Consider the following 27,351-nt stretch of genomic DNA (forward strand, 5'->3'; position numbering starts at 1 on the left):
AATTTTTGTATTTTTAGTAGAGATGGGGGTTTCACCATGTTGGTCAGGCTGGTCTCGAACTCCTGACCTCGTGATCTGCCTGCCTCGGCCTCCCAAAGTGCTGGCATTACAGGCGTGAGCCACCATGCCCAACCAGGAGTGTATCTTTCAAAGTGATTAACACTGGAAGACACCCAGATGGCTTCACCAATGAATTAATTCACACATTTAAGAATGAGATAATATCAATTCTGCACAAACTCTTTCAGAGTATATATATATATAAAAAGAAAGAATACTTTCCAGCACCTTAGGAGGCCTAAATAGCTTCAATTATAAAACTCAACAAGAACATTTCAAGAAAGAAAAATTACAGATCAATATATTTTATACAAATAGGTATAAAATTATTTTAAAATTAAGTTCAACTATATAAACTGCCATTTATAGTTCAAGTATGGTAAAATGTCAGCAATCTCACATGGTTCAAATCAACATAGCAAACTGGATCTAGTTATCTTTAAGAACCTAATGAGCTTTGAAAAACATCAATGTAAATCACACAAAAAAAGAAAAATAAATGAACATTTTGATAGATGCAGAAAAAATATCTGATCAGATTTAACACTCAACCATGGTAACAACTCTTGGGTAACCTAGTTATAGATATATTAGTTAATAAAGAATATTATGTTAAGCAGAATTCTATGATCTCCAAGATTCCCACACAATTATATGTAAGCTCTGTACAATTCTCTCTTGTTGAGTGTGGGCAAAAGCTCACACTCAGTCCCAGGATTAAGTTACTAATCACTTGATGTTGTCTTAATTGAAAGGCAGATTACCCAGGTAGGCCTGACTTAACCAGATGAGTCATTAAAGGGAATGGGACCTCCCTGAAGTCCAAGAAATTTGATGCAGGGGAGATTCTCCTTTGCTGGCTTCAAAAATGGAAGAAGCCAAATGGCTAGGATTTGAAAGTGGCTGCTGAAAGTTTAGAGAAAACCCCAGCCAATAGCCAGGAAAACAACAACAGAGACCTCAATGGTACAACTGAAAGGAACTGAATTCTGCTAATGAATGACCTTGGAAGAGAATCAAGAGCTACAGATAAGTACCTAGCCACAGGTTGACACCTTAATTTTAGCCTTGTGAGACCCTGAGCAGAGTATCCAGTTGAACCCTGCCCAGATGTACGGCATAGAAAAGTGAGATAATGACTTTGTATTGTTTTGAGTTGCTGAATTTATGGTAATTTGTTATGCAGCAGTAGAGAGCTAAGGTAAACAAGTACCTAAAAATCTATAGAGAACATCATACTCAATGGCAAATATTGCAGTCTTTCCTGAGATCAGGAATGCATTTTCACTATTTCCACTCATCACGGTACTGGCCATCCTAGCAAATGCAACAAAACAAATAAGCAAAATAAATAAATAAAAATCACAAATATAGGAAAAAATGAATAAAACTGTCATTGTTTACAGACTACATGATTCTGTAACTAGAATACTAGACTATCCAAAAAAATCTACAAATTTTAAGAATTGACAATAAATATAGCAAGGTTGCTGAGTCCAATGTCAATATACGACAATAATTTTTTTTTCTTATAATGCAATATAGTAATCATATTTTGTGGCTAATAAGCAACACAAAGTAGAAAATAAAATTTTAAAATATTATTTGTGCTTGCATGAAAAAGCAGACACATGTGAGAAGTATGAAAAACGTGTAAGACTTTTATACTAAAAGCTATAAAATATTTAAATAAATTAAAGGGGATCTAAACAAATAGAAAGTCATACCATGTTCATGAATTGGCTCAATATTGTAAATCCATCAAATCCCCCACAAACTAACCTATGTACTTAATGCTTTCCCAATATAAACTCCAGCAGTTTTTACTTTTTCTGATAAAATTAACTTGTTCTAAAACTCATATGGGAATGCAAAAAGTCCAAAAAGAGCAAAAAAAGGTATTGTCACACATCAGCTAGGTAGGGAAAGAATGGTCTTTTCAATAAATGGTTCTGTGTCTATTAAATAGCATTACAGAAAAACAAATGTGTCCTAACTCTTACTTTACATTGTGTACCAAATTAAATTCCAGATATACTGCAGATTTAATTATGAAGGAAAAAACTACAAAGCGTTTGGAGGAAAAAATACAGCAGAACATCTTTCTCACTTGAGAGTAGCAAATATTTTTTAAGACATGACACACAAGGCACATCTCTAAAAGATACACATTGTTAAATCAAACTATATTGTAATTAAAATGGTGTGTTCTTCAAAAGACATAAATACAACAGTTAAAAGGCAACCTACAGAGTGGGAGAAAATATTTTAATAAATATATTCAACAAATAACTCATATTCTAAACTTATAAAGAACCTCCACAAATCAATTTTAAAAATAGGCATTCCCAATAGAAAAAGAAACTGAAAATGTGAACAAATACTTTATAAAAGAGGATCTTCCATGGCTAACAAATTTATTAAAAGGTGCTCAAATTCATTTATAATCAGGGATATCCAAGTTAAAACTAGCATATACCCACTAAGATGACCAAAATAAAAAAGACAGACCAGTATCTAAAAGGATGTGGAACAACTGAAACTCTAATACACTAATGGCAGGATGGTAAATTGGTGCAACCATCTCGCAAACTGTTTGGGAGTATCTATAATATCTAAATATCTGCATATCCTCTCACTCATCAGTTTCTCTACTAACTGTGTGCCTAACAGAAATTCATACATATACTCACCAGAAAACAAGTACCAGAATATTTCACAGCATCGCTATTCACAGTAGTCCAAAACTATAACTTTCAAAATCTCCATCAACAGCAGAATGAATAAGTAAATTGTGGTATTTTCATACAGTGCAGTACTAGACTGTAGTAAGATGGAACAATCTACACAGACATACAAGACTGTGGACAAATCTCAGCAAAAAAAAAAAAAGAATGTGGAGGAAAGAAGCCAGACCCATGAGTTAAAACTATATGGTTCCATTTACGTAAAAAGTAAAAAATAGCATAACTAATTATTGTTGACAAATATCAAGCTGGTGGCTACTCTTGTAGAAGGCGGGTGATTGGATGGGGCATGGAGTTGGAGAGTGAGTTTCTGGTGTGCTGGTAAATGCTCTCTTTCTTAATTTAAAAGAGGTTATTCAGCCGGGTTTTATTTGTGAAAATTCATCAACCTATGTAATTGTGATATGTCTGCCTTTTTGTTGGAATATTATACTTTAATAAAAAGTAAAACTTAAAAACAAGCAAACAAAAAAACCCAACACCTTGGAAGCAGTTCAGGTACCCATCAGCATCATGAGGTTTACAGAAGAAGGCAGCTCATCCACACTGGATAAGAGGTTCCATCCTAGTTTTACATTCCATCAAAATTTTTTTTTCAGAAATGCAAAACATTTCTAACTTGTACTCTGAGAAATGCAAATCAAAGGAAGAAATATCAGTAACATGGAAAATACTTATGATAGAATGTTGAATGAAAGGAAACAGACCAAAATAATAATAGCAACTGTTTTGGATATAAAAAGGTGGATTCATTCTTTCTCTTTCAACTCATTTATATTTTGCCGATTTTCTATACTAGGGAAAAATTAGTTTTATGTGGGGAAAAAAGGAGGAAATTCCATTTTTTTCCATAAGACAGAAGCATTATGCTCAGAAAAAAACAAAGAGAAAAAATAATGTTTGACGTAATCTTTACTGGTTAAAAATAACTTTTTATTTAAAAAGTGAGTCGAATTTATGGATTATACATTTGCAACTGTCTACTGGCTTTGGCTCTACTTTACATTTCATGTGTCTGGAATAAAACTCACCCTCCTCATACCATTACTACTTGAAAAAATACTTAGTCCTGTGTATTATCAGTGAACTGGTGCCCAAAGCGAAACCTCCCCCACTCCTCTTTTCACAGTGGTAAATCAGTATAAAGCCCACTGCAGAAATTTGTGTGGAACTAGAAATTTAGCTGGAAATGTACCTCAATATACCAGTCTTTCTTTTCTATACTCATGGCCCCTTTCTTAGTTTAGGCCCTTGAAGATAATGCTTGGACAACTACCTCCTAAATTATTTTCTTGCCAGTAATTTATCTTTTCCCCAGCACCACGGCCAAATCACAGCTCTGAGTGGGGAACCATATTTGAACAGGTGAGTTTGGTGGTAGGTGGTATGCACCTCCAATTGGCATGAGACCTCAAGCTGTTGGGAATGTCACATTTTTGTGGTTATTCAATGGTGAAAGGTAAATATTTACAAATTTGTCAATTTGGGCTCTCCAGTGTGTCTTCTATATAAGCTATGAGGCAACTAATAACAAAGAAAGCAGAAAAAACAATGGTGAGCTGATTCTATGAGCACATAATGAGTATTTTATAACAAAATAACGGTGGGGACACATTGGAGCTGCTGCTCCCTGTTTGGAAGCCTCTCTCTCTCTCAGAGAGCACATTGGGATGCTCATGGCTAATTCAGGTTATTTCTAAAGAATTTATTAAGAGTACTTGCTGGTGGGTTACCATTTTATATGTATGTGTGTGTCTGTATACATATGTATACATACATATGTATATATACACATACTTGTATATATACATATACAAGTGTATATATATACATATTGCTTATGTAAATGTGTACAAGTATGTGTATATATACATATAGTACAAAATAATACGTATACATATACCAGTATGTGTATATATAGATATGTGTGTATATATACATATATACATATATGAGTGTACATATACATATATACATATATGAGTGTATATATACATATATACATATATGAGTGTATACATACATATATGTGTGTATATATGCCTCCTTTGAAACAAGTTGTGCCTTTGTATTCTTCTACATCTTACATTTAATTTTGTATTAGTGTAAAATATTTTCTAATTATGAACATTTTATTATGAACATTTGTTAATATTATTTTATACTAATCATGAATAATTATCAATAGCAATAATTTTATTAAGTAGTGTTATAATTATAATTTATATTCTGTATTTATTCACAGACTAGTCCCTTCTGCCTTCTGGGCAGGTCACATCTGAAAGATTATCCTCTTTGAATCAGTTTGAATGTTCTAGTGACCAGGCCACACAGTTTCTCTTGACATTTAAAAATGTAAGTTGTTCCACCCAGCCACAGAAGCATACCTAATGTATGATTCTTATTTATTTAAAGGCGAAAACAGACCAAGCTAATCTATGGTGTTATAAGTCAAGATGGTGGTTGCGTTTGGGGGTGGTAGTGACTGAAAAGGGGCATGAAGGTGGGGGCAGGGCTTCAGGAGTGCTATAATGGACTTCGTTCTCAATGTGGGTGCAGATTGCATGAGTGGGTTCTGATTGTAAAAATTCACCAAGCTGTGTGTTTTAATGTGCAATTATGTGAATAAATATTACACTCCAATAAAAAGTGAATTTTTTTCTTCTAAAAAAAATGGGATACATGTGTAGAACATGCAGGTTTGTTACATAGGAAAATGTGTGCCATGGTGGTTTGCTGCACCTATTGACCTGTCCTCTAAGTTCCTTCCCCTCATCCCCGACCCCACAACAGGCCCTGGTGCGTGTTGTTTCTCTCTGTGTCCATGTGTTCTCATTGTTCAACTCCCACTTATGAGTGAGAATATGCGGTATTTGGTTCTCTGTTTCTGTGTTAGTTTGCTGAGGATGATGGCTTCCAGCTTCATCCATGTCCCTGCAAAGGACATGATTTCATTCCTTTTCATGGCTGCATAGTATTCCATGGTGTATATAGACCACATTTTTTTATCCAGTCTATCATTGATGGGCATTTGGGTTGGTTCCATGTCTTTGCTATTGTAAATAATGCTGTAATAAACATATATGTGCATGTGCCTTTATAGTAGAATGATTTATATTCCTTTGGGTATATATCCAGTAATGGGATTACTGGGTCAAATGGTACTTCTGGTTCTAGATCCTTGAGGAATCGCCACACTGTCTTCCACAATAGTTGAGCTAATTTACATTCCTACCAACAGTGTAAAAGCGTTCTTATTTCTTCACAGCCTTGCCCGCATCTATTATTTCCTGAATTTTTAATAATCACCATTCTGACTGGCATGAGATGGTATCTCATTGCAGTTTTGATTTGCATTTCTCTGATGATCAGTGATGTTGAGCTTTTTTTCATGTTTGCTGGCCACATAAATGTCTTCATTTGAGAAGTGTCTGTTCATATCGTTTGTCCACTTTTTGATGGAGTTGTTTGTTTTTTTCTTTTAAATATGTTCAAGTTCCTTATAAATTCTGGATATTAGACCTTTGTCAGATGGGTAGATTGCAAAATTTTTCTCCCATTCTGTAGGTTACCTGTTCACTTTGATGATAGTTTATTTTGCTGTCCAGAAGCTCTTTAATTAGATCCCATTTGTCCATTTTGGCTTTCGTTGCAATTGCCTTTGGTGTTTTAGTCATGAAGTCTTTGCCCATGCCTATGTCCTGAATGGTATTGCCTAGGCTTTCTAACTGGGTTTTTATGGTTTTGGGTTTTACATTTAAGTCTTTAATCCATCTTGAGTTAATTTTTGTATAATGTGTAAGGAACAGGTCCAGTTTTAGTTTTCTGCATATGGCTAGCCAGTTTTCCCAGCACCATTTACCGAATAGAAGATCCTTTCCCCAATGCTTGTTTTTGGCAGGTTTGTAGAAGATCAGATGGTTGTAGGTGTGTGGTGTTATTTCTGAGGTCTCTGAGAAATATTACACTCCAATAAAAAGTGAAAAATTTAGAAGTATTTTGTTCAAGTCCTTTTCTATAAATGATTTGCAGAAACATGACCATATATGTTAAATGGTATGGAAATTCAGAAATAGTAATTTCATACAATTCTGTTATACTCTGAAAGTTTCTTGATTCATTACTCTCTCCCAAAGAAATATTTTCTTATGATTTTTTAAATTTTCACTCTATTATGTTTCAAAAGAGGATATTAAGAAACAATAAAAAAGTATTTTCATTCTGGTGGTAAGAATGCCAATCATAAAAATAACAACTACCATTTTTTGAATGTTTATTATATGTCACAAGCATTGCGTGGATTATCTCTGATATTCCCAATGTCTGATGAGATGAATTTTGTTATTTTCTTGCAGATGGGATAACTGAGGCTCAGAGATTTTATTTAATTTTCCCAAGTCCACATAGATTTATGTCAGGTTTCATTCCCAAACCTGTTCTTTTGGCACCACATCACATTGCCCATGGGTCTGTTTCTCACAACAATGCCAGTTCACTGAAATATACCATGAAGATAGCTTCTGCGCTGACCACTCAGCACTGTAGAGACTTGGAACACATTCGCTTCCATTTCTAAGGATTCCTAAGGAACCCTTAGGCTGTGGATGTTTTTGTTTTTGTTTTTAACCTTATCTTCCTAAGTTAATATCCCTCCTAAGTACTTAGATAGAGCTTGAAGCACCATGAAAATGTATTGGAGATTCAATTTCATCTTCTGCTTTGTAAAAATATAAAAATGGATCGATGGCTAGGTGTGGTGGCTCATGCCCAAAATCCCAGCACTTTGGGAGGCCGATGTAGGCTGATCATGAGGTCAGGAGTTTGAGACCAGCCCGGCCAACATGGTGAAACCCCGTCTCTACTAAAAATACAAAAAATTAGCTGGGCGTGGTGGCAGGCGCCTGTAATCCCAGCTACTTGGGAGGCTGAGACAGGAGAATCACTTAAACCTGGGAGGCGGAGGTTGCAGTGAGCCGAGATCATGCCACTGCACTCCAGCCTGGGCAAAAGAGCGAGACTCAAAAAAAAAAAAAAAATGGATTGATAGTCTAGATATACTAAAGCTGATTTTTTACATCAATTACAATAAATAAAATAAGGAGACATGAGTGAAAGGTGGTAGAAGGTACAGTTTTATCTGTTAAGAGAAAAAAAATTTTCCATCAATAATCTATCACAAAACATAGATCTTTGACTATCATGTGGAACTCTCAACAGAACTTTTAAACCCTCCTGGTAGAGAAAGGAGAGAATGGATTTATTTGTCTCCTTGCAAGAAGATAGGGAAGTAAAGCTTCTTACATTGATTTTTTAAAAGTATACATAAAGGCTACAATTAGACTGATAGAATTGCATTATCAACAAACTTCTATCCCTGCACCTCTTCTTCCCCTTTACCTCTTGCCCACAGTCACACGACTTTTTCTTCCACTCCAGCGGTGCATGTCTACAGAGGCAGTTCCTGGGCTAATGTTAGTGATGACACAGATTAATTTAATTCTTAATAAAAAATTCACTGAGTGCCTGCCATATATACTAGACGTTCTATGTATTGGATGCTGAGGCTACGATGGTAAGTTGGATATTTCTCCTGCCTTCAGAAAGCTTCCAGTCTTGTCACTAATGGATTTGGGGCCCAGTACCCTTAAAATCACCTCAGAGCTGCCTGAATCCATAGACTACTTGCAGAATCACTGGTTTTACTTGGATCAAGCCATCTGAGAAGGTATCTGTCTCAACAGCCCCCCAACCTCCACCCTCCCTGCACTTTTATTTAACAAGTCAACTGTTTTCTGCAGCAAACACCGTTTGCCATCCATTTAATTTCCCCTTCAATACTCAGGTTCACACTCTCCTTTGCATTGTCCCATTTGTCCCTATGTTCATGGTCCCCTTCAGTTGTATCCTAGGAACACGCGTGTGCACATGCATCATCTCTCCAACTCTTTGAAGACGGGGACCCCTGACTCTTAGTTAGTGCATGCTTAGAATGCCTTGTTCAGAGTTGGTCTGCATAGTCAATTTAGCTTAGGAAATATTGTTGGTCAACTGACTATTCAATAGATGACTCTGAGACTACCTATTCCATATTTCAAAACAGATTGGCTAATCCAGAAGTGTTTCTTTGGGATGAGGCCAGCTGAGGTGGAACAACAGGGCACACTATTCAATGGGGGTATTTAGCTCATGGTGTTTGACATATAATCACAGGCCAAGAGTTTGTCAAAAGTAACTGATAATGAGCATTGCGCTTTCCTTGCAAAACCTAATTCTGTGAGAAAAAAAGTCAGAGAGAATTAAAGGAAAATTCCATCATTGATCCTTCCCAGAATCTGTCCTAACATCAAAAATTCCAGAGGTTCTACAGCAAAGTAGAGTGGAATAATTCCTAGAACCACAGGGAGTTGCATAGATTTAAATAAAATTCTTATGAGCAAAACTACCAAGTGCTATTCCATTCCCACTTCTCCTTTCTTAGAAAGGCGTCCAGTTATTCCAGAAGTCAATGTGAAAGGTTTATAGGAATTACCCTGTTCTCTAATACCCTGTATTCACATTTTAGAATGACTTTATGTCTTTAAATCTAATACCCTGAACATTGCTCTCTAATACAATTTTCCCCCAAGTAAATTTCTCCCCCAAGTAAAGCAAAGGATAAGCAGGAGTGGGACTTGAAATCACCATTTACAAGGTATGGGATGGATTCCTCAAAGAAGATCCCTCAAGACTACAGCAAATGCAGGCTGTCTATATTTGCTAATAAAACCCCTTGCTGAGTAGCCACTGAACAGTGCAACACCCCAATCCCTTATTGAATCCCAGCCCATACTTCCTAAGGCAGTTAGACTCCTTCTAAGCTAGACTTCACAGATGATTTCCATGCTTTTGGGAAAATACAGTTCTGGAACACAACTAAACTGTGACCCTGGATGAGGCAGGCTATCTAGACATGCCAACATAGTGTAGTGGCTAAAAGTCAGATTGCCTCATTTTATTCTGGACTTACTGGATTTGTTTGAGTGCCAGCTTTACCACTCACTATACAGTCACCCTGTGGAGTAATTTGCTTAATTTCAGTTTCCTCAGCTGTGGAAAGGTAGAAATAACCCTTACTGAGCTATTTTGAAGACTGATTTAGACAACCTGTGTGAAACGTTGAGCATAACGTCTGGCATGAGTGCTCAGTAAATTATTATTTGTCCCACTCCACTGAATCTCAGACGCAAAACGTGTCATGGATACCATAACTTTCCAAAGTGGGGCAGGCTTTCCACTCTTGTGATTGCATAAATTCTAAATCTTAGAGTTTCTGTTGGAGATACCCAAGTCTTGAGGAAAACCTTCACTGCTTAATCCTGAATCCAAGACTAGAAGAGGGAATTTATAACTTCCAAATAGTTAAGCATTGAAAGGTGGGATTGAAAAAGTGTCCTTTTAAAGTAATTTGAGGGCATCAGCCTTCTCACTAGCATGTCCCAAAGTGACTAGTGCCTAGCACTAGTTCTGCAAAATGCTAAAAAAAACCCCATGATCAAATACATTTTAAAAAATTACCACCTACCATCTCCCTCTCTTGTAGATTTTTATATACCTCAACATATTAAAGGTATGAAAAGATCATGCAGAAAAAAACCTGTTCAGCTTCATCTCACATAGTATTTCTGCCACTTATTTCACCACAGATACTTTGTTAATATCTTGGAACTCTTGTTTTTAGAAAAACACATTGGAAATGGAGGAGACTGTCAAGTACAATAATAAATGATGGTACTGGAAACACCTAGCATTCCATTTTGCGAAATTCTAAAAAAATAAAAATAGAATCTTAAAAATTGCACAGTAGTTAGTACTGGGCACAATTAAGCTCTCCTTTCACAAAATGATCTTACCTGGGCCTGAATACCTGAGGTCTTGCTCACACTGGCGTGGTTACAGGGGTCATGTACACAAAAATGACCTATTTGTTTGTGAAGAACTTTATGTACTTAGCACAAATAGCTTGAGTTTGATTTTGATTTTTCAGAAGAAATTGTTTCTTAGAAAACTGATCATCGAACTCCATTCCACACCAGTTTGTTTTCCCCTCTCGCACTCTCTTTGTATAGTAATCTACTATAGAATCTGTTCCCACAGGTTTGGGGAATATAAAAGAAGCCTACAATCCCCCAGCCCCCTTCCCTTTTCCCTCCTAATGCCCCAGAGCAGCTGGTAGGGTTTATTGCTCTTCCCCAACATTGGCTCCTTTCTATATATGGAGTAAGATTGATGATCCTCATTCTAAAATGTGAAGATCCAGCATGCGCCTTTGTCCTATGTCCCCTGAGAGTGAATTGGCATAAGCAGCACTCGGTAAAGAGGCAGCACTTTTTGGTACATCAGGAGTGACAGTGACAGTATGGAGCAAGCCTGCGGGGGCCTCTCCACCACCCCCACTCCTGTCAATCTCTACCTTGAGCTCAGTACCCACTGGGGCAGACTGCTGCCTCACCAGACAATATCATGGAAAGAGTGCTCAGGTCCAAATCCCCTGCAGGGCCCACTTTGCAAGGTTGGCTGGGGGAAGCTGTAGCCATAGTGAAATGGCCCTTTATTTAAAAGCACCTTCAGTTACAACTGTGAGGGTACACAGATGTCAAGCCAACAAGCTGGTGTGTGTGTGTGTGTGTGTGTGTGTGTGCAGGAGCATGTGTAACCACACATCTGTACACCTAAGAAGAGGGAAGCCAATCAATAACTTCTCTGTATTTCTTAGCTCTCCTCTTGGAAGTCAACCTGCATGACTCCAAAGGCAGGTTGCACAAACCTGGCATCTTACAAGATTCTCATCAGGCTCTCATTTTTTTGTGTCACTAGTTTGGCTGAAATAAAAACTCAAAGCCCCCACAATATTGAACCACCATTCCAGACCCAGCCAAGGTTTGGAACATAAAGTGAGCTGAATGAATCAGCCTGCAGGCAACCCAGAGAAAGTAATTGTTCATCCTAGCAGCACGGCTGCTTTTCTGCTTAGCATCTGAACAAGTTAATTTGGAAACACAGCCTTCTGGAAAGAAATGGCGCTTCTCTCAGCATCCCATGGATTCATGAGGTGAGATGCCCTTTCACCAGGTAGAAACAGTAAATTACATTTGAAATCCATTTCTATTGAAGGAGGAAAAATCCTTCTTTTTCCCAGGAGCTCGTCTTTTTGCCTGGTAGCACCATTTAACATCAATTGCCCAACTTCAGAGTTCACTTTTTACTCACATCAGTGTCTGGCAACTAGGGGAAGAATTTTACTAGTTGAACAAGGAGCAGTTGAATTAAATACAAAATCACATAAAGGAGTTTGCTCTTTGCCAATCCTGGGCTTCAAGGAACTGATCTCAGCAGCATCTAAATTGGACAAATTGGCTAAATTGATCCTGCTTCATAGAAAGGGTACTTCATCTAGATCCAATCAATGGCAGATTGAGGTGTGATGTGAAATGAGGGGAAGGAATCAGGCAGCCAACTATTTCTAGGGTAGAAGTCTGGCTTTAAGGAGTAAAAATGCCTCCATTTCATGTTGGTTTTATTACCCCTTAAACACCAGTGCCCTTGAATTGTGTGCTCCAGGACTGCCCTTGTGTTTGAGCTGAGGGCTGGATGGCAGTGAGCTCAGAAAGAGAGAACTAGAGAAATCTAATCTAGACATTGTGTCTTTTGTTCTGTCCACGGCTTGACCAGTCTGTATTTGACCCTCCATCACCAATTAATTAAAAAACAAAAGCAGAGAGGACCTTCTATGTTTCTGGCATTGAACTAGATCTTTTACAAAATTATTTTTAATACTACAGGCCTGGAAAGTCAGTTATCAAGTATAACTGAGTAGGTTTGCCTGGATGTTCATCCCAGCCCCCAGTGATTAGCTGTGTGATATGGGGTGAGTCAGTTTAGCTCTCTGAGCCTCAGTTTTCTCATCTGTAAAATTGGGATAGTTAAAGTGCCTACTTCATAGGGTCATGGAGAGGATTAAATGTGATAATTATTTAACAAGCACTTGTTACAGTGCTTCTTATTCTCATCTGGGGAAAAAGGCTCAGAGAGGTCAATTTATCCCAGTCCTTACTAATAAGCCACAGAGTTGGGGGGTCCAAACTAGATTTACTGTACACCAAAGCCCATGCACCTTCCACCAGGTCATGATGCAATGATCAGAAGCAATTATTATAAGCCCAGTGTTGTATGCTCTGTGCTAAGATCTGTAAAATGGAAAAGCAAAGGAAACCCAATGTATCATTTCTCTTCTCAAAAGCAACCTAGACAATGAACACTAATGTATGGTGCTGACCATAAGTGGAATAAGAGTCTCCAAAAGATGCTCTGTGTCACTTCAGACAACAACAACCCTATTCGTATCTCCATATATCCTATGCTACCAGGCTTGAATCTTAGGAAACTTTCAGTAGTCACTTCTTGTTCTCTAACATCACAGCTGTTTGTATACTTACAGACTCTCCTATCCCCTTTCATAGAAATTATACATTTATATATGACTCTTTCTTCTTCTTGGCAGCAGCTCCTTGAATGCAAATATTGCCTGATATTTTCATGGTAAGTTCTGAGCAAATAGATGCTGGACGAATGAATTACTGAATAAGTGAGTACATTTCTTTATTTGCCAGGAAAGAATTGGGCATTGCTTGCATAACTTCTGTCTAAGGCACAGGGGGTGGGTGCCAGTACAAAAGACATTGTCCTGAAGAAATTTACATAGTATATCAATATTTTCCATATACTTATACTAATATTTTTAAGTTTGCATTGTTGTTTGTGTTACTTTTGTAAACCTTTTGTTTTTATCCAGACTCAAAGCTCTTGGAGAGCGGAAACCATGATGAATACTCCTTTATTTATTCCATGTAACACTCCAGACAAGAGTAGGCTTTGATTTTGTCATATTGAATTCAATTACCGGTTCAGTAGGAGAGACAAGATAAATTGGCAGGCAACCCATGTGTATCAGTATACTCACAAATGTGGAGTATTAGGATATTAGGATAAAATATGCTCAGAGTTGAGAGAATTTAATGAAACCCATGATACTTAGGTAGGACAAATGTCTTCAGACAGAGAAATTAAGGTTTACTATCACATATGTGAACCCTGAAAGAGCCAGTCTGTAAAGCTGGATCCTGAGTGGCTAACTGGGCCTAAATTCAAAATAGAGTGAAATGACCGTTTGCTGACTAGAGGTCACACACATAGTCTGTGTTCCTGGAGAACCCCCATGCTCACTTAACTTTGGGATTTGTATAGCTGTCTGTTCCTATTTATGCCACCTGAATCAACCAATGGACAATGACCTGCATTGGCCAATCAGAACTCAAGAAGCATCAACCAATTAGAACTAAGCAAGTTTGCATTCTTTATCCGCATAAGTAAACCAAAGTGGGAAACCGGGCAGGCACTTTCCCTATAAAAGACAGGCCCTCTCTTTGTTCTCTTGAAACATGGCTGCATCTCCCAGGTTTGCAAACTGTTAGCTGTAATAAAGTCTCTTTCCCCTTTTCAAAAGAAAATTATTTTCAGTGGATTCTGGTTCAACTTTCTTTATGACGAAATTCACCTGTGAAGTGAGGGAGAGGATTGCAAATATATGCCAAAGATAACAATAGGTCTGAAGGTGGCATATAGAAACAGTGGCAGGTAGAGACTCAAATTCACATAACTTAGCCAACTAATGGACTATCTCCTTCCTGTTTTTCTTTAACAAATGCAATTAAAAAAATCACACAGGTTAGTCTTTTAACCAGTCATGTGCCTGGTGCTGTATCAAGAGCTGTGGAAATAGCAGTAACAAAGCCAGGCAAAATCACTGCCCTTAAGAAGCTTATAATCTGAAGACATCACAGTGCGCATAAAGAATGAAACCAGGCCGGGTGCGGTGGCTGACGCCTGTAATCCCATCACTTTGGGAGGCCGAGGGGGGTAGATCACTTAAGGGCAGGAGTTCTAGACCAGCCTGGCCAACATGGTGAAACCCCGTCTCTACTAAAAATACAAAAACTAGCCGGGCGTGGTGGCGGGTGCCTGTAGTCCCAGCTACTCGGGAGGTGAGACAGGAGAACGGCGTGAACCCGGGAGGGGGAGGTTGGAATGAGCCGAGATCGCGCCACTGCACTCCAGCCTGGGTGACAGAGCGAGACTCCGTCTCAAAAAAAAAAAAAAAAAAGAAAGAGAAAAAAGAAAGAGAGAGACAGAGAAGGAAGGAAGGAAGGAAGGAAGAAACCACAAGAAGTGTGAGTAGAAACACAGGCCCTGAAGTCAGCCTCTCTAGGTTTGAATCCTAGCTCCCAGCAAGGACTCTGAGACCTTGTGCAAGTAATATGAATGTCTCTGTGGCTCATTTTCTCCCATTATACAGTGAAGAAAATAGGATTAGGTTTATAGGGTGGTTGTTCTGAATATTTAATGAGATAATAGAGGAATAATTTAGTGGAGCTCCTATTAAATGATAAATGCTTTAAAAAAGTTAGCTATTATTGTTATTAAAGAAAGGTGATATTCTTATTCTCAAGAATGAGACACTCTAATAAATAGTTTGTGTATTTTATTTTATTCCACTTGATTTTCCAAACAACTTAATGATGTAGGTATTGTTATTCTTATTTTATGGGCAAGAATACAAAGATTTTTAAATAACATAATTATGGTCACATAATAAATGGAGTCAGAATTTGAATCCAGGTCTATTTCTTCCCAAAAGTCATACTCCTTCAGCTAGTCAATCCTGATTTAATAAATTATTGAATTCAAAGGCAATAAACCCTTCTCTTCATTTTTAAAATTCTTGCCTGAAATGAGATATTTCAATTCATATTTATCCTTTTCTTTCTTCTTGTGCTGTCTTTACTCTTTCTTTTCATACCCATTTGATTTAGTGTTATGATGAGATGGGTAAGTATTTTCTTCTCAACCTGCAAATTAACTTCTTAAGGCAAAATTTCATCCATCTTTTTTTTTTTCCTTATGTTGTTCTGCAATACAAATAGCTCAAAATAGAGCTTGGCACTTATTAACGGCTCAGAAAATTAGCTTTTATTATAAGTGTTATTAGTCTTTATCTTTATCGACTCTTTTAAAACATCTACCTGACAACATTTTGATATTTCTAGTCCTAAATTAAATTTCTCCTTGCTGTTATCCAAATGTTCACGCTTTTGAAATAAATTGCTCTTCTCACTAGTGTGTATGGCCTGTGTGTCACATTACATCTCAGATTGGACAGGTTTCTCTGACCCTGATAGTCTTAGTGGTTGCGCAATCATGTTCTTCACATCTAGATCCTCCCAGGTGTATGTTCTGGCCTGCTCCGAATTGGCCCAGCCCCAGGTACTACAGACCTTCAAACCCAAGTCAGTATCACCAAGGTCCTGTTCCAAAGAGAACCAAGTCTGGCAGGAGATTAGGAGCTGCATCTCCTCCAGAAACTCATGCAGATATTTGGCTTACTTTCCTAAGCCTGAACTATAGGGTTCCCGGAGATTCACTGGACAATTTTGTGTCCCCCCAAATTGAAGCTTCTCCCACTCATCCCCTCTACCTGGCTTAGGCTACAAATCTCTAGTCCTTGATTTGAACACTAGTCATTTCTCTAAGCTGAGTCTTTTATTGAACTCATTGAAGCCCCGATGAATTCCTATCTCTTAACAGCTCCCTCAACCTGGAGCCCCAGCCAGTGACTGGGTTACTGTTTCAACCCAGTGGATTTTTTTCCAGGAAAAAATATGTTGCTCCTCATTCACTATTGGCCAAAATCTCCTCTTGCATTTCTTCCATCCACTGAAAGGGATTTCAACATTTCATTTCAATAAGCATTTAGTATGATGTATCTCTTAGCTTAAGCACTTAACAGCACAAAAAATAAATTAGACTTATTCTTGAGAAACTTTTAGAATTATGAGACAAACCAATAGTAAATGAAAAAAAAAGCGCTTTAAATGGAGGTAAAAAGTAAGCTAGAAACATAAAGAAATATGCAGCACACTATCTCTGAGGGGTGGGCGTGTGTGTGTGTGTGTGTGTCTGTTTGTGTGTGTGTATACTGCAAATGATTAGAAAGAGCAGTCTCTAACAACTGAATTCTGAATAATTTCCATGTTTTTAATTGTGTCTATGTTAATATGTATATGCATCTCTTTATTGGTGAGGGAGAATGGGAGAAAAAAGAAATGATTACATTACTGTGGATACTTTTATTCACCACAATGGAAGTCTTTAAACATAAAGTTGATGTACATTAAGAGGCAAGACCCAGGGCATATCATCTAAAGAAGATTCCTCCCACTTTTCTTCTGCTTACACCAATCCATCCAACCATACATGAATTTATATTCAATGTACTCAATTTATTCAGTGTATAATATTGCTTTGTGAACTATGGGAAATATAAATATGACTCAGTTTTTCCCCTCAAATAACTGACATGCTACTTGAGCAGATAACATATTTAAGAGCCTGATGATATCTTAGATATTATCTAGTTCAACTCTTTCAATCAAGAGAGATAAAGTAACTTTCCTGAGGTTGCACATCAGGATAAGGAGTCACATCCCTATCTTATTACCTAAATACATTATTCTCACTATGTTATACTTGCTTTACATAGTGAGCTTACACTTACATGAAAAATTCAACATGGCAAGGCAGTATAGGATGAGAGCTAAAATATTATAAAACCAACATTAGTTTTCATTCATTGAGTGCTTACTAGGTATCAGACACCATTCTAAGTTTATTTCTTAACCCGTTTAAAAATCAGAACTGCGTATATACCCAAAGGATTATAAATCATTCTACTATAAAGACACATGCACATGTATGTTTACTGCAGCACTATTCACAATAGCAAAGACATGGAATCAACCCAAATGCTCTTCAATATTAGACTGGATAAAGAAAATGTGGCACATATATACCATGGAATACTATGCAGCCATAAAAAAGAATGAGTTCATGTCCTTTGTAGGGACATGGATGAAGGTGGAAACCATCGTTCTCAGCAAACTAACACAGGAACAGAAAACCAAATGCCACATGTTCTCACTCATAAGTGGGAGTTGAACAATGAGAACATATGGGCACAGGGAGGGGAACATCACACACTGGGGCCTGTTGGGGGATGGGAGACAAGGAGAGGTACAGCATTAGGAGAAATAACTAATGTAGATGACAGGTTGATAGGTGCAGCAAACCACCATGGCATGTGTATACCTATGTAACAAATCTGCATGTTCTGCACGGGTATTCCAGAACTTAAAGTATAATATAAATAAATAAATAAATAAATAAATAAAATAAAGATTAGGGTGGAGCAGCCAGCTTCTTTGTGCACTATGTAAATGGAATACCTGGTCCAACCAATCATCTGTGCCCTATGTAAATCAGACACTGCCTCCTCAAGCTCATCTATAAAACCAACCACATCTCACTGGGAACCAGGAGACCCATTCCGAACCTCTTCCCTCTGCACAAGGGAGCTTTTCTCTTTTGCCTATTAAACTTCCATTCTTAAACTCAAAAAAAAAAAAAAATCAGAACATCTCTAGGAGGTAGACATTATTATAACATGCTTTTTACAAATTAGTAAATGAGGTACAGAGAAGACAAGTAACTTATCCAAGATCATATGGTTAGTATGTATGAGAAATGAGTTTTAAGTCTAGAAAATCCACCTCCAGTGTCAGTGCTCTTAAACACAATGCATTACTTTTCAAAACCTGTAGATTACTCAGAAAATAAATGCTACTACAGTGTTATAGTGGGCAAAATAATTACATTGTTAATTGATTAAAGAAGGTGTTTGGGATGAGATAGGATATATCATTAAAAAGATATACATATAAAAATTTGATATGCTAAAAATAAAATAAAAAGGATAAAATAAAAAAGATAGAGCATGAATAGATATGAGTAAAGGTGAATGTGCAAGACATAGATTAGTGAACAGACCAAGGTTAGAGCAATGGTTCATGCTGAGAGGAATAGGAGGTTCAGAAGGAAAATATAAATAAGCTCCGGTACTGGACTAAGGAGCTCCCATTGAGCTTTTTTCAACTGAGAATTGACATTGAATAAAGTATGTTTAATTTTGTATATGGAAGGAACCAAAAGCAACACATCAAAAAATTGGAAAGTCAAGAAGCTAAAAGGCAAGACACCAGTGTAGTACTCCAGGCTTGAGTGGTGAACACTCCACTAATTTTTTCCCAACCTACTGGCTATGCCTTTGAGTCTCCTTTGCTGGGTACTTTTCATCTTCTTGGCCCTTAAATTTTGGAGTGTCCCAGATTTCCATTGTCAAATCTCTTTTCTTCTCTATGTACAATTATACCCTTATGCCATGACATTAAATAGCCTGCATATGCTAATAATTCTTAATTGCATGCTTAATATTTTCATTTGGATGTCTAGCCTTACATGTAGTCAGATAAAAACCTGACATTTTAGTATTCCTCTGGATCTTTCTCCTCCTCTCTTCATTCAGTGGCTCAAGGTCAGTCTTGACTCTTCCTTACACAATGCTTGTCAGCAAATTACATCTATTTTCAAGTTTTGACCATTTTATACTTCCCCAATACCCTAGTGCAAGCTTCCATCAGCCTTCCACTTTTCTCACTTACTTGTCCATTTCTCCTCTCCTCGTACACATACTCTGTTCTCTATATAGTAGTATGATCCTTTAAAAAAAAAGCCAAATCCTGCCATTTTCCATTGATTATCTAACCCAGTACAATCCAAGATTTATTGTGATCCTCAACAAGTTTCTGCATGAGCTGTGTCCTGCCAACTCTCTCTCTTCTCCAACCCCTTTTCATCACTCCATTTACACCCAACGCACTCAGTTCAATTCAATTCAGTGTATGCTACTGCTTTGTGAACTGTGAAGAATATATTAGTAAATACAAATTGGCTTCTTGTCTTAAAATAACTGACAATGTAGTTGAGTTGATAAGATATTTTAGAGCCTCCTGATATCTTAAAGATCATCTAGTGCAACTCTTTCAGTCTGGAGAAGAGAAGTGACGTTTTTGAGGTTGCACATCAGGACAAGAAGTTACATCATTTATCTTTTTACCCTATACTCATCCCATTATGTTATACTTGCTTTTTATATTATATGCTCCTGCCACATAGATTTCTGTACTGTTTCTAGGATATACCAAGTCCCTTCTTTCCTGGAGCTTCTTAGCTTTTCTAGATAACACTCATCCAAGATTGTCACCTTTATTTATTGAGATTTCTGCTAAAGTATCACTAACTCAAAAGGACCACTAAAATAGCAGACATCCCAATACCATCTATCCACTGACCCTGCACAATCTTTCTTTTTTTTTATTATACTTTAAGTTTTAGGGTACATGTGCACATTGTGCAGGTTAGTTACGTATGTATACATGTGCCATGCTGGTGTGCTGCACCCACTAACTCGTCATCTAGCATTAGGTATATCTCCCAATGACAATCTTTCATTATATCACTTATCAATAACTGAGATTATATAAACACCTCAGTATATACTTATTAGTTGTTTATTGTCTATCTTCCCTTCCTAGAGAGTAACTTCTATGAGGGCAGAGGCATTGTCTGCCTTGTTCACTAAGAGGCCCTCAATAAATATTTGTTGAATAAAAGACTGGATGAGTGAGTGAATAAACAAATGGATAGGCATGAGAAGTAACTCTTAAAAGTATAAGCAAAGGATGAAATAGAAGGAAGAACTTTTAAGAAGGAGTATTTTGTAACTCTCACAATTGATTGGATCTGAGAAATCAATGGGGAAGGTAGAGTTAAAGAGTACACCAAGATATTGAGTCGCAGGAGCTGGAAGAATAGTATTTTTAATAAATTGAAGAGTTGGAAAACACTTACTTAAGTGTTAGAGAAGGAAATTAAAGGCATTAGAGAGACAGTGGTATTGAAGTATGGGACTCCATAAGATTTCAGACTAGGGGAACGAAACAGGAGAACAACAAAGGTCAAAGATTAAGCCTTGGGGCCCACCTACGCCTAGGTTTGGGGAAGAAGAGACAAGTCTTCTCCCTCTTCTCTATATTGGTATTATAGGACTGAAGAAATGTGCCAGACTGAAGGTGAGTTAATTAGTGGGCCAGGGATGACAAAGGGAACCCAGTGTCAATGGCACAGAAACACTAAAGTGGTGGGGATAACACAGGGAGAAAATGTAAAAGGCCAGTGTCCCTATGTTGAGCACTGTAGGAACTTACAATAAGAAAATGGCTTGTTTGGAGAACCAGAATGAATTAGGTAGGGCACAAGATAGGGCAGAATGGTGAGTCCAGAGGCAAAGGCCAAGTCCAGTCTGTTTCTAAGAATGGGCATCATTCATTCATTCCTTCATTCATTTCTCAAATTTTAGGCAGGAGGGAGGCTCCTCCTGCCTAAATTCATGAATAAGACAGGTCTCCTGCTTTCATTAATTTCCCAATCTGTGATAGCAGGAAAAACAGAATAGGGTAATATGCATGAAGCAAAGCAGGAAAGGTGGGGAGTTGAGTGGGTAGAAGAAATAGCTCTAAGGAAGTCTAGCTCATGAGTACGTGGTGAAGTAACTAAGTGACAAGATGGTGTCAGGAAGTTGATGGAATGAGCCAGAGATGAGCAGCCCACAGTTGTAGGACAATTATGATGATACTAGCAATTATAATATTTTTATAGAGCTATCAGTTTCCTTTGGTCTGCCTACCTTTTCCCCTTGCTGATATATCTCATTCCTCACAATGCTATGTGGAGTATATAATATTCCCCCACTATTTATGGATGAGGAAACAGGGGCTCAGAGAAGCAAAAGACTTGCCTAAAGTGTCACTCTCCCTAGACAAACTCTAAGTTGGAGGTGAGCTATTTCACTGCAGTGTCATGTGGCAACCCCACAAAGTCCTCTGCTGACATCACTGTATTTCCTAATAAATCATACCCAGATTTTATTGGCCTATTTCAAGGATATTGCTACAAAATATTTCCAACAGTTTCAGATGTTTTTCCTGGAATTTTATCCAAAAGAAGAACATAGTATAATAACACAATGCTAAAGCTAACATAAGCCTCCTTTGTGCCTAGAATCTAAATTTCGTCAAATATATCTCTTGAACTCGTACCCTAGGAGTTAATAATTAAAGTTTCCACCACATAACCTCCAGAGATTTGTTTGTTTTGTTAGTTTATATTGCCCAATAATTTACCTCCAATGACAAAGCTTCTCCCAAACAAGGTTTTGAAGTGTGTGTCCACTTCTCTCCAGGAAATAAATGTTTTTAGGGGGAACATTAGCACCACAGTGGCTGTTAGAGATAAGCCAGTCCAGGCTCCTTAATTAGAGACCAAATCTCAGGTACCAAAGAGTTTAGTGATTTGTTTAGGGGTCCAGAGTTGTTCGTGCATTTTACTAAATCCATGTTATTTATTTTTGCTGGCATCTATATAGCCTGTATACAAAACATGAAGTAAAATTGATCAGAAAATATCCAGTTTAATGTTTTTTATTGTATAAATGAAGAAACAGAGGCTCAGAGAGTCTAAGTGATACTTCTGAGTTCACATGGGAAAGCAGCAAAAAAGCTGAGCACCCAATTCCCTATTGGAGATTTCACATGGGACAGTGCTTCTCAAAATAGAGATTGATGGACACTTTCATGTCTTAAAGAAAATCTCCTTCCCACTCTAGACTTCCTAAATCATGAACTCTGGTGTTATCTGAGGAATCTAAAAGCCCCTGCCTGCAGACTTTCTGAGATCTTACCAAGTTTTTCATGCAGGTCTGAGTGCCTCATACTGTAACAAGACAACTTTTGTCTTTCATTGTATCCTAGACCTTTATGGAGAAATCACCAAAGGCCCTTTGTAACTTTCATTAGACCTCCACTCCTTCTTCTTATATTAATGCCTTCCATTAAACAAATGCACCCGTCCCTCTTAAAAGTCCTCTCCCTGTGATTCTTTCCTTTGGTGGATTGTGCTTGATCCTCACTTCTTCTTCTCCTGATTAATCGTGTGGTTTCTTCTCCACTTTTGTCTCCCGCTCACTTCTCTCTCATCTTGTTCTACCAGATTCATCCACTGCAGGAACTCAAGCATACCCTCTATTTACTCATATTGCTCTCACTCTAGGTATTCACAGATTTGGGAAGTGACGATGGATTTAAATACAGGACATCCTATCTGCATTCCTAAACATAGAAGACAAGGTGTTGGATCAACTTGCCCCACATAAAAGAGATTATGAATCCAAATTAGAGGCTATCTCTCTAGACTTACAGATCGCTGCTTATTTCTTGAAACAACACTGCCTCTATTGACTAATAAATGCTACAGTTACCATATGTTCAAAACTTACTGTGTTTCAGGCATTCTGCCTAGTGCTTTATCACATTATCTGATTTCATTACTATAATAATCCTATTAAGTCATTATTATGATTCCCATTTCATAGATGAAGGAATTCAGAAATTAAATGCTCTGCCAAAAGTCACACAACCTATGGCAGAGCCCTTACTTGGATTCAGGGTCAACTAAACATACATGTATATCAGAAGTAGTGGTTTTTTGAGAACAAAAGGACTAATGTGATTCAAAGTGTGCCAAAAGAACATAGTCTCAGGGTTAATTTGGGAGCTATGTACCAAGCACTGGTCTAAGTATTTTACATGTGTTAAGTAACACAATTCTTCAGTCAACCCATGATGTAGATACTAGCATCAGCATTCTCACTTTACAGATGAGGAAGTGGAGGTAGAGAGAAGTATATTGCCCCAGGTCACACAGCTAGTAGGTAATAGAGATAGGATTCAAACTCAGGGAGTCTGTTTTTTCAGCCTGACTTCTAATCGCCAACCAACATTCCCTCTGAAAATCTGTTAGTTAACAGCAATCTTCAAATGTTTAAAATATTTGAAAGCCATTTTGTAAACAATCAAAGTATATCAAAATTATGATTCATTTTTCTATCTCAAAACTAGAAAGCATACCTAATTCACTTTCAAATTCATATCTTCTAACAGTTTTAAATTGTATTAATAAAATTCAGTGACTAGTGGGAAGAAAGTGCTATCAAATCTCACCAAGTGATGTCAAAGTTCCCAGAACTTTGAATTTTACTCCAAATGAACCAATATAATGTACATATGGTTTTTACTGATAGTTACTTCATGTATCCAGCGAAAAGTAAATTGCATTATGATTTGCCACACATATGCTAATGTATGAAATTATTCTGATTACCATTTGACAAATCAGTAGCACAAATAAAAATAATAATTACTGATATCCAACCAATTTAGATGCATTATAATTTCTATTTGCTCAAAATGCAAGGATATTATATGCTATAGGATATTGTCTCCTAATAGGTAACTACCCTAATAGGTAATCAAAGGCACACTTTAATCTTATTATGGAGTAAAGAGAAATATGTCCTATGGCATGAGAATCTATAACCAGTTTTATTCAAGAATAAAATGGCAGACCAGACTGTATTCTATATAGAATCTCTAAAAAGTCCCTTTTGTTTTTTTAATAGTGGTGGGACAAGATGCAAAGTCACTCTGATCCCAAGTTATAAATACAAAGTAAAAACAAAATCCATTCACGGACAAACCTACTATTCAACATTGTATCTAATAAACCACAATGAAAGGACAGTTGAACAAGAAAATGTTGCAAAGCTCATCCCAGCCAAGAGTTGGTGAGCTAGAAGTTTTAAAATGCATATGCTCTAAAAATTGGGCGCTCATCTTCACCACAGTAAAAATAAAGCCCAAGGAGCTTATGTGGCCTCAACTGCCAAAAAGAGTGGCGTGAAGTTCAGGGATCCACCAAGTTTTAGAATCCAAAGGGGAAAAAAATGGAATAATTTTCTGTTACACTCCACTTTCAACCTCTCCAGATGGATTACGAAAATAGTGAGAAATCTAACAAAGCATTGCACAACTCTTCAGGCTGTATTTGGGTATATGACAATGAGAGAGAGGCAGCATTTATCAGTTGACTCTGCCCTGGAATATTTTCTTAATGCTGATCTCTGGCAAGGTGACCGGGCACCATGACCCAAACCAAGTGGATGATTAAATCAGCCAATTAATAAGTACATACTGAGATGAAAGGGAGGACAAAGCAGCCAGGATAACTACAGCTGGCACATTTCCCCATGATTAAGCTTTGACCTCCTTAGATCAGCACACCGGATGCTGGACACTGGACACTGATCCTCCATCGAGACCACTGACATTGCTTGCTGCTGCTCCATATGCCAGAGCCCTGTTGTCCTGCAGGCTTCATCAACCATGTGGCACTTCTCTTATTCTGCTTCTTCCCGCCATGCCATATCCCACCTCCCCCCAGTTCAATACTACTCCTTGGAATTGCTTACCGGCTAATTGTTTGCATCTCATCCCACCACTATTAAAAAAACAAAAGGGAATTGCTATTCTGTCCCTGATTGGATTAGACACTCTTGGGGACCAGGAAAATATTCTCAAACATACATCGTATAAAAATGTCTGAATACATGTGTTTTAGACTCAGACTTCCCACATTTATAGTCCTAATTCTGTGAGTTACCACTTTCTATCCCTGTGACCTTAAGGCAGGCAGCTGAGTCTCTCTATGCCTCAACTTCTCATATTTATAACAGAGAAAACAGCAACTACATTTTAGGTTTCTTGTATAAATGAGATAATAATGCACATAAGGGTTTATCGGAGTTCCTGGCACACTGGTAAATGTTCAATAATGAATGGAGTCCCAATTTTCTGGCCCAATTTCTAATTTTCTGGTCCCATTCTGTGGTATTATATGTGTCATTTAACTCTCATAACAATCTTTTGTGGTATCACTATTATCCCCATTTTGCAATAAGGAAACTGAGGCACAGACAGTTTCACCTCATGGGTGAGGTCCTGAAGATAGTCATGGCAGGACCAGGATTTGAAGGTAGGCTGTCTGGCTCTAGGATCTGTGCTCTTCATCTTCATGCTGTACTACCTCAAAACAAAGTCCAATCTGGCAACCACATAGGAAAATCATATGGGACTCTCTCAGAACTTAGGTGCCGATAAGACACCACGACCATTTGTAGTTGAAAATTATGTCCCCATGAGTAGTTATTATTCATCACTTACATTTTAGTGGAAACAGGTAGACCTGATTTTCTAAAAGGAACTGAGGTCTAATAGAAGCTATGTTTGAAGCCAGCCATAAAAAAAAAAATTCTCCTCATACTTTCTGTGACCCTTGCTCCATTTTAATTCATTATTCAACAGTTTATGAGACTGTATCCTGAATTGCAGAGTATTCTTCTGTTAGGATAGCACTTGCCTGAACTATAACTGTTAAGTAAAGGCAAATGGAAAAAAAAATTCTATTGGAAGGATATCCATACCCTTCTTTATGATAGAATGATGACTCCCAAGAGGAAAACAAATAAGACGGCCTGATCCCTAGAAAATCAAGCCACACCATCTCAGCTTCTGACACAATGGCCCTTGGATGTTCAGTGATGTGACTAAATTTTTAAGGCAAGATGAGCCTCCATAAAGTAAGAACAAAATGCTCTCCACAATCTAAACTATGTAAAGGGCTTTGACCAAAAGTTACCCCTAAGTATCTACCTAGAGCTACCAAAGAGAGAACTATTCCCTAGCCACTGCACTACCCTTTCTGACTCCAGGTTTCCAAAGAGCTAAAGAAATGTAAGGGACCCCAAGGAACTAAAACTGCTTGAATAATTTTTTGAGACAAAGCTTGAGAAACAGAAAAGCAGTTCTATATGGGGGAAAGAAATCATTGTTAAAGCATAGAACTGCGACCATGGGCCTTCCAGGGGCATGGCCAGAAACTCTGCTGAAAAACTGACTTTCTTTTACAAGAAATCAGATAATAAGACTCCTTTAAGAAGTACAGAATAGTTAAATTCATCACATAATTTAATTGTACAGGTTATTAAATAGCAGTTTGCCTCTCCTCCTTCTCCGACGCTGCTTTTGTGTATTAAACTCAGACTAATCAAATTGGGGATTCCAAGAGTACTGTATTAGTCATCCTCATCCCTTTTAATTTGTTTAATGGCCGTGTGTGTGTGTTTGTGTGTGTGTGTGTGTGTGCGCTAACAGCAGTGCATCGCTTAGCCTCACGACAACATGTAAATAAAGAATGGATAGGGAAAGTTTTGCAGAAAAGAATAAAGCGTGTTTCCTTTCTAAAGTTACATTTGATGTTTGAGTAATTCATGAAACGTGTACTGCAAGCAATGGTGCTTATTATTTCTTAGTGGTCTCCAGACACAGGAGAAGAGCGACGGCGAAGAAAGGAAGGAAGGAAGAAAGAAAAGGAGCCTGAATTTACACTCACCGCTTCAAAAGCCCTTTTGTACTAAGCCAACTTCTCCTGGCTGAAGATGCAGTATCTGCCAAGAAGTCGCCTGCAAGAAAGCACACCACACAACAAAAGTATAAAACAGTCCATTAAAGGGCTCCTTTTCTACCCACCCCCAACTTCTTTTAATAAT

At 37.6% G+C, this 27,351-nt stretch overlaps 2 long non-coding RNA genes across 6 annotated transcripts in view; one reads left to right on the forward strand and one right to left on the reverse strand.

Moving 5' to 3' along the window:
- Positions 1-27,351, reverse strand: part of LOC134807505 (uncharacterized) — a 38,056-nt gene that overhangs the window by 10,596 nt on the left and 109 nt on the right. The window contains exon 2 of the long non-coding RNA XR_010148135.1: positions 27,195-27,264. This is a non-coding gene — a long non-coding RNA (uncharacterized LOC134807505). The remainder of the gene's footprint in view (positions 1-27,194; positions 27,265-27,351) is intronic.
- LOC107967621 (uncharacterized) lies at positions 689-27,335 on the forward strand. 5 transcript variants are annotated; one of them, XR_001708233.3, is made up of 7 exons: positions 689-828; positions 4,055-4,172; positions 5,053-5,162; positions 8,408-8,532; positions 11,661-11,895; positions 13,348-13,382; positions 27,115-27,335. It is a non-coding gene; the product is annotated as an uncharacterized LOC107967621 (long non-coding RNA). The 5 variants fall into 5 exon arrangements; XR_010148133.1 differs by having other exon boundaries at positions 726-828; positions 4,050-4,172; positions 27,115-27,332; XR_001708229.3 differs by lacking the exon at positions 27,115-27,335 and having other exon boundaries at positions 709-828; positions 13,345-14,985.

This window comes from Pan troglodytes, chromosome 10 (assembly GCF_028858775.2).
Source record: "Pan troglodytes isolate AG18354 chromosome 10, NHGRI_mPanTro3-v2.0_pri, whole genome shotgun sequence".
Lineage (NCBI taxonomy): Eukaryota > Metazoa > Chordata > Mammalia > Primates > Hominidae > Pan > Pan troglodytes.